Source organism: Sander vitreus, chromosome 6 (genome assembly GCF_031162955.1).
Source record: "Sander vitreus isolate 19-12246 chromosome 6, sanVit1, whole genome shotgun sequence".
Lineage (NCBI taxonomy): Eukaryota > Metazoa > Chordata > Actinopteri > Perciformes > Percidae > Sander > Sander vitreus.
Window position 1 is genome coordinate 22,871,760 of NC_135860.1, and position 8,935 is coordinate 22,880,694.

The window sequence follows — 8,935 nt, forward strand, 5'->3', positions numbered from 1 at the left end:
GTCGCTGTGGCAGAGGAAATTGTGTTCCTCTCCCGGAATCCAACAAGGACAACCCTCTATGAAGAGTTTAATTACAAATACTATATATCAGCTCACATATATTAACAGCAATTGCATAAGCAAACATTTGAGTTGTGTCCTGTCTTATTCACCTTAATTAAAAAATCACTGACACAAGAAAAAAAACGTTTTTTTTCTTCTGTTAGGTATAAAAAAGTGTAAGAAGTAAGTATTGTTCTGTCGCTGCTTTTTTATTATTCTTGAACTGACAGAGGTTACAATAAATAGGAGAAAAATTGAGATGACAGTCCCTTCAGAGGGATTCACAGCTCAAGGCAAGAAAAGGAGCGTTGTGTGAAATCTAGTTCAGCATAATGCCCATTCTGCTACTGATGATAAATGATGCTGATAGGCAAGAGGAGTCTGTGTGAGGGAACAAAGAAGCACCACTCAGACTTTTGCATGTTTTAGCCCTCTAACAACAATTAATATTTATTTAGGTTGATATGCTACATTCCAGGCTGCCATTGCAATGCCATGAAAATCTATTTGCAGTCTTGCTTGAGTTATGTAATGCACCACAAAGAACAATTTATTTTTGTGGTGCATTTAAGAAAGCTGTGTCATCATTAAAAAACAAAACAAACAGACAAACAGGAACAGACAAAAGGTAATTTGACTTATAATCATAGACAGTATATAAGGAGACCAGTGAAGGATATTAGAAGCACTTTTCCGGTGAGCGCTGAGCGTTACTGCGCAGCCTCCAACTGAGAGAGACGATGTAAATGTGACGTGAGCAACCTGTCTGAAAGTTGTAAGTCTTCTGGTAGCTGTGCCAAGAGAAATCTCAATCATTCCCAATCTTGCAGAGACGGAGAGCGTAGGTATATGTAAGGAGATAACATGGACACAGGCTAATTACTGCTAACTAAAATGCTAGTTAACATTAGTAATTAAACTTAAACAGCTAATGTGAGTCGAAACTGCCTGCGAGCTTCTCCTGTACTATACGGTAATTCCTCTACTATACGACAGTTAAGTCGCGTGGTTATGAAACAATCGTTAGCCTATTTTTACAAAAGCGTCTACTACGGAGCCATAACGTGAGGTACAAGGTAATGGAGCCTTTTATACATTGTCGTGTTTCTATAGAAATAAACAATGGACAAATAAAGTCTTTAAACGCTTCAAATGTAAAGTTATTCGCTGTCAAAGTGACGTCAAAATGAATGGCAGTCAATGGAATGCTAACGGGGGGTGATCGCTTTGTAGCATCAAAATGGCGCCATAGGAGGTTCGAGCTCTGAAGCGAAGCTTACCCCCTTGTTTATAATCAGGGGTGGAAGTAATTATATACAGTCTATGGGTGGAAGCAACGAATTACATGTACTTACTGTAACAAAGTTGTTCATTGTTATTGAAAGTAAATGAGACAAATCAGCAGCTTATGGTGTGTCTGTTCACCTTTCTGTCGATCGTGAGGACGATCATTTCTGTCACGGTTTTGACTTCTGCACAACTTTCAGCTCAACATGTTTGCTTTGAGGAGCACTGTTATAGGTTATAGTGGGTCAGAGAGGCTGAGTGGACTGGTTATAGTGGGTCAGAGAGGCTGAGTGGACTGGTGGAGTTGACTTTTGATTGGGAATGCATGAGTAGAGAAGTTGAACCTGTAGCAGGTTGAAGAGGACTTCGCAGTGCACAAGACTCCCACAAAGCTGTTGTTGCAAATAGGTGAGTACAACAACACACTTGCTGGGGTTATTGTAACTCTGTCTAGTCAACATAGCGGTGTGTGCATGTGTGCACTGCAGGTTGTGCCTCAGAGAGTCAGAGGGTGGATGGTGAAGCATCCTTGAAGACACTAGCAGGGAACATGATCAATTCCCCCTGAACATTCCCCCTCATACCTGCATTACCATTACCAATAATGTGACTTTGACATGAAAATAAGGGCAACAACTATACACTGTGATGCATTACATAGGCTATCTAAAGTTTTAATTTGCAAAGTCATCAGTTTGAAAATCAATTTAAAGATCACCTCTGTACTGACATGTGGTCTGCTTGAACCATAATTTGTCTAATATGCTTATTCAATAAAGAGATTTTTTTTAAAGTTGCATCTAATGTAGTCCTTTCACCTATTACCTAATTACCATATCCAGAGTCTATGAATATGCAAATATTGTTCCTTTCAGATGCAACTTCACTGAAAAGTCTATTCTCAGTATGTGTACTGGCAGGTTAAGTTTCCACATCACACTTAGTTGCATATGGGACCATAATTGGCTCCAAACTACTTGTGATGTCACAATATCCAGGTAATAAGTACACGTGTGTTAAAGTGGACTCGAAGTTGAGCAAAGACAAACTTTACCCCTTTGGCAGATGAATGTGAAAACAGTTAAGCTCAAACATCCGGTAAAGTAACAAAACACATTTTTGAGTGGAGGGGGACTCTAAGGAGGAAATCATGCTAAAACCTTGTTGCTGCATTAAGTAATTTCTGACCACTAAGTGAGAAGAAAGATTTTTGGCCTAATTAAAAAAATTAAAAAAAAGTGTGCCTGTGCTGCAGTGCAGTTATAAAGGCAGTTGGTAGCTTTGAGCACTGGGGGGCAGTAGTTACACATGGGCAAACAGCAAACCTCTCTATAGAGGAAAAAACAGAGTACATGGACAAAAGATGCAAGGTTGAGGCCAATAAGACGCACTGGGCGGGTTACTTGTCGCCACTGTGGGTGTGTTAATTGTTGTTTTCATTCATTTATTCTTAATTTCTTAAATTCTTAGTGTTGGAGAAGCCAACACTACGGTCATGATAACATGGCTGATTCAACTGATTACTGCAATGCTTACTCCATACAGAAGCAGGTGTGCATCAGGCCTGCCAGAAACTTGGATGACTGAATGCTTCATTTTGCTGTGGCTAATGCATGGACATTTATAACTGTGCTGACGGTGGTCTTTTTCCTCATAACAGAAAAGAGTAGAAAAGATAAGAATATGGAATAGAAGTATACATTTATAAACTAAAAGTAACATTTATTTTATATTATTTTACATTTGAAATTAATTGATTATGATTGTTATACGTTCCTCGGCTCTGGCAGCAGTTCGAGATGCAACTCTGGACAGAAGTGACAAAGAACTAGGTGGTTATATTAACTCAGCATTATAACAAATGGCATGGGAGCCAGCAAGATGTTTGATTAACAAACAAATAGACCAATAACCATCACATTATAGTAAGATGCTTTGTGGTGTTCTGCTGCAGTCAAAAGCCTGGGCCATGCATTATCTGACTGGGTATTTTACATAATTTATCTTATGCTACTTGATGGACTAATTCTGCCCTGCTGAGCACATTCTGCTCCGTGCAGCAATATATACTCTGCATTACTCTCTCTCTCTCTCTCTCTCTCTCTCTCTCTCTCTCTCTCTCTCTCTCTCTCTCTCTCTCTCTCTCTCTCTATCTATTAGGGGTGGGAATCTCTTGGCACCTCACGACTCGATTCCGATTCAGAGGCCAACGATTTGATTCTAAACCAATTATCGATACATCTCGATGCAACAATTTTTTTATGTACATTTCCATGCGTGATTTTTAAAAATACACATATAAATCTGAGTTTGCTACTCAGTTTGCTAATCACTTCCTAGACAAAGCAGCTAGACAAAGCTTAGATTTTGATGTATACAGTATTTGTCACACACAAGTTTTAATGAAATGTTTGGTCTACTGAGGTTTTTATTTTGTAGTCATTCCATGCTTAAGCCTTAAACATGCGTGTGAAAGTCACCTTCTCTCCCAGTAATCTTCCATGTCAGAGGCTCAGTCATGTTTAAAGGTGGAGAATTGGCTTCTTAGAACATGAAACATGAGGTAGTCAGATGTAATGTGATAAAGTAGATGAACAGCCTATATGTGTTTTGCCTAAGTATTTTATGTATGTCTTATTAGATCATGTGTATATATACAAAATGTAATTCTTTTTTCCTTTTGGCCATTTTTGTGTTTTTTTTCTGCACTCTTGCCTAAACTCTAAGTTGTTGTCCATTATCCCATCCTCTTTCAGTCACTCTGTTTTCTGATTTGTACTTGTCTAGAAACAAGTAGTAACTTTTAAATAAAAATCAACACATTTAAAAAAAAAGAAGATTATTAACTTATCAGAATCGAGCATTGAATCGTTCTAGAGAGAATCGCAATGCATCTAAGAATCAATTATTTTTTCCACCCCTACTATCTATCTATTTATCTATCTATCTATCTATCTATCTATCTATCTATCTATCTATCTATCCATTTACTCAACCAACAGGCCAGGTCTTGTCTTCCTTCTGCTGGCCAGTGGCTACAATACAGCCAATACAATAAAAAATAAATTGTCGATTTCTGTTTATGGGAATGGCAGCTTGCACCCAGAGACATTCGTCTTTCTTTGAGGCCAATAGATTTTCTATATGAGTTGTCTAACAGCTAATTATCACAGCAGGACTGGGTCATTTCACTTTCGTTCAATTAATTAAAAGAGAAACACAATCTCAATGTCATTTTACATTCTTAATTATTTTGTGACAGATTGAACGTGACCACCTTCAGAAAGTTTTATGTTTTAACCATTTAGGAATTCCCTTTGTCAGTCTCTGAACATTTTAGTCACATGTTGTGTGTGTTAGGTTGATTGTAGATGTAGTTTCTTAATATACTCAATGAAAAGGTTTGGTTTTATAGAAAATCTTCATTTGTTGTACATTTTTGTGTGGATCGTGTAGTAGACCATCAGTCATATATAGTATATTATAATACAGTGTTTTGATCTGACATGAATTCCTGGATGTATTTGTGCTTCTACTCTGCAGAATGAATGGGGAACAATTATCATATTTGTTTTGGGTGTCCAATGAATTTTCTTAGCAAGTTTTAGGTGTGCTTTGCAAAATGTGCTGCCAACACAGTATCTGTACTGAAGATAACTGCTCACAGAGTGGGCTCTCTCTTCAGCCGTACACATGGGGAAACCTTGATTGATGACATGGTCAATTGGAATGGCTCTAAAGCTATTTGAGAGATTTCCCTCTCATTAAATACATCTCCATCTTCCTCTATAGTACCCATTTCTCCTCCTTTTCTTCCTTCTCCACAGTCTGTAAAACGTCATAACTCTTCTTTTTACATCTCTAATCATCTGGTGCCATTATTTGTCCCCACAGTAGCCTTCATAACAACCTGATGAGATTTCAGTTTTTTAATAATCACTTTTGGCATGGGCTCAAATGAACATATGTATACATATGAATATATGTAGAGATGGATGGAACTTTTCCAAAAATGACCCAAAGCTTTGATATTTCCATTAGATGCTAAAGGAACATGTACAGTAGAGAAAAACATGTACCAGTGAATTGGAGGAAAACCTTTTAATACCAGAAAATACAGGTATTAGTGGGATGGATCAAATCAATGAATATCTGGATGTAGCCAGCATGATGTAGCCTCGCATATAGTCTTAATCTTAATTAGTAGTAAAACAGCAGGCTTTTCCACTCATCAATAACCCAGTGCCTCCTGTAGTAGCCGCTTTTCTTAGATTCTCCAAAGAAATTATTATGCTTTATTGTCTTGGCGGCTCAATTAAAATGGACTTACTCCTTTAATTCCCTGAAATACCACAAAGGCTCAGAAGCACACAGGTGATTAATGGTTATTACCCTGATTTTTAAAATGCTTTTCGCAAACGCATACTCATCCCCAGATTTTTGATCATTTAACTGATGATGAAAACGAATGTTGAAAAAGATTTCACTTGGCCTATTCATCATGTTATTGTTAAGCATAGAATTTTGTATTATTAGGCTTTAATCAACAATGTCAGGATTTAAGATTAACATCAATTTAGTGCACCAGCCATTACTGGACATTTGAATCATACTTTCAGTAAATTTGGGACCTTGTGAAATAACAGAAAATAACAAAACTAAATATGTGTTTGACTCTTGAAGGAAAACTTAAATTCATGACAACATTGGGACATAAACTGTAGTAGCTGTAGTATTTCACTTCCGGTGTTGATTTAATTAATTTCAATGGAATTACTGTAAAGTGAACCCAGGCTGACCTATGGCTCACAGTCATTCAGAACAGTCGTTCAGTCAGCCGAGTCATCATCATCACTGAGTGATTTAATTGAAAAAGAGAAAATTAAATGAATAGAATCAGTTTAACGCAGACTACAGAGTGAATTATGCAACGGACTAAAAATGTGCAGTTGTACCTTTTGTTGCTACTTTCATTCTATACCTTCTTTTCAGAAGTGTGAAGAGGAAACCGCGCGAGGTATCATATCTCACTGGAAATGAGAGAGCTTTTATCTAGCTTTTCTACCCTCCCTTCCTGAAAGTGTTGTTTCCATTCTCACCATTGTCTTCTTTGCTACACATGGTATTTACTCTTCTTTTCTTCCCTCTAATTCTCTCTCCCCTGTTCTGTCTTGTTCTTCATGGTGAGTGTTTAGATTTTGCTGCTGTGACACAAAGCTTCACCACCGTCAAACTCACACACACACATACACACACACACACACACACACACACACACACACACACACACAATGCACCATTCTGTGCACAAACTCTACATGCTAAGATGTAAATAACCTGAACTCCGCCTGAACCTCCCTATCCCCTCTACACAAACACACACACACACACACACACACACACACACACACACACACACACACACACACACACACACACACACACACACACACACACACACACACTAATAAATGTGTGCCCAGATGCTGCACTGTAATTGGCCACTGTGGCTTCCTGCTGTGGAAAAGATATTTTTAATGCACACACTTAAAGACACACACACTAATCCTTGCCTCTGCAACATCTGCCACATCCCCCAACACATGTGCTGGTTAAATGCAACCACACTCTCTCTCTCTCTCTCTCTCTCTCTCTCTCTCACACACACACACACACACACACACACACACACACACACACACACACACACACACACACACACAAACACGCGTCATGTACGTACCCAGTGTAACCATGCAGGCAGCCCCTCCCTGTTTAACCACGAGCCCTGACATCAGTTCTAAATAAAATGATGCGGTTGTTCACCGAGAGGCAAAACCTCGCCCTCTGAGACTTCAGCTGCTGTTTTTTTCATCTTCAGCAGTGTTTCCCTTGGATTGTTGCCTAGGCTTTTGTGGAAAGGCCTCTGGAACAGTGTTTGGATCGCGTGACGCTAAACATTTCCACAAACTTGTAGTGAGAGTAAATCAATATTATTAAAAAAAAAAGCTCATTTGTGTTGTGACACCAACATCTATCAGAACCAAGTAACTATTTATTGATATATGTGGGCCACCAAATATTCTCATTTAAACGTTTTCAGTCTTATGTCTGACTTCTTCAAGTTTATTTCTATGCCTTTTCTCTTCAAATATACTCACCTTCTTCCCTCCTCAAATTTAGTGTTGGGCAAGTTACTTTTAAAAAGTAATTAGTTACAGTTACTAGTTACTTCTTCCAAAAAGTAACTAAATTAGTTACTCAGTTACAAATTATAAAAGTAACTATTTACTACAGAAAGTAACTATTGCGTTACTTTCAAGTACATTTTTAAATGCTCAAATGTGATCCCACCTCCACCCCTCTTTAACGGAACTTAAAATACATGTGCATGTTCAATTATTTATGATAAATCTGAATATTATAATGAAATGGACACTTAATACAATGCATTATTAACAGAAACAATGTAAACAAATCTAAACTATTTTACAAACGGACAAAGTGAGACTAGCCTCCAATCAAATGCCATGTATGTAGATATTATGTTTATATAGTGGATCGATACAAATAGATAATGGCAGCATATCCTCCACTACATACCTGGCTACTAGTTTGTTCAGTTCGGTCTGAGACAAAACGTGTGGTGGGGCCTTAAAATCAAGCTTCAGTTGCTTAGGTTTTGTGGCACTGTCTCCTTCTCCTTCGGTGGTCACTAATTTCGTGGAAGCATGCAACGTTGAAAGATGTTTGAGTAAGTTTGAATTACTTGACACCGACGTGGATAGGCACTTTTTCCCCGGGCATAATGTGCATTTCACAATTACATTTGTTCCTTTAATTTCTTGGAGGGAAAAGTAATGGCTATACTTCCATTTAGAGAAAGCTACTTTTGGATTATTTGGGCTCTCCATACCTGTCTCTCATTGACTGACTCGCTTGTGTTGTTCGTTGTGTGCCCACTATGCGTGCTTTCAAACACCCGCCCAACTCTACCTCTGATTGGCTTATCATGAAATTTTACTCAACCTCAGCCAATCGTCAGCATTTATGCGCTTGTCTCGTGCACTGGCCACTAACCAAGGAATAACAGTAAAAAAAAAAGTCTTTGCCTCTCAGCTCAGAGAGGCTTCTAGTTGGTCTGATGAAAAAAACTGCTTCAATTATAGTAACGCGCCGCATTTTTTGGCAGTAACGGTAACGGCGTTATTAAGATGGGAAGAGTAATCAATTAGATTACTCGTTACTGAAAAAAGTAACGCCGTTAGTAACGCCATTATTTATAACGCCGTTATTTATAACAACCTTATTCCCATCACTGATGTTCACCTTCAGCCTTGTTAACATCCGCTCAGGTCAAGAAAGACCATTTCCCCAAAGGTCATATCTGTGACTATAGGACAGAAGGGACTCTTTGATTTTCAGTTTGCCTTGAGTGTTGCGCCACATACACGTTTGCTAAAGAAAAAACATGCTTTGACAGTCATTCTTCAATGAATAAATGTGATGTGATGTTACACTTGCTGGTAGCTATTTGAGGTTGTAGCTCAGTATAAAATAATATGTATGCATGCGTATGTATGAGAAGCCGTGGCTGTGTGTGGAG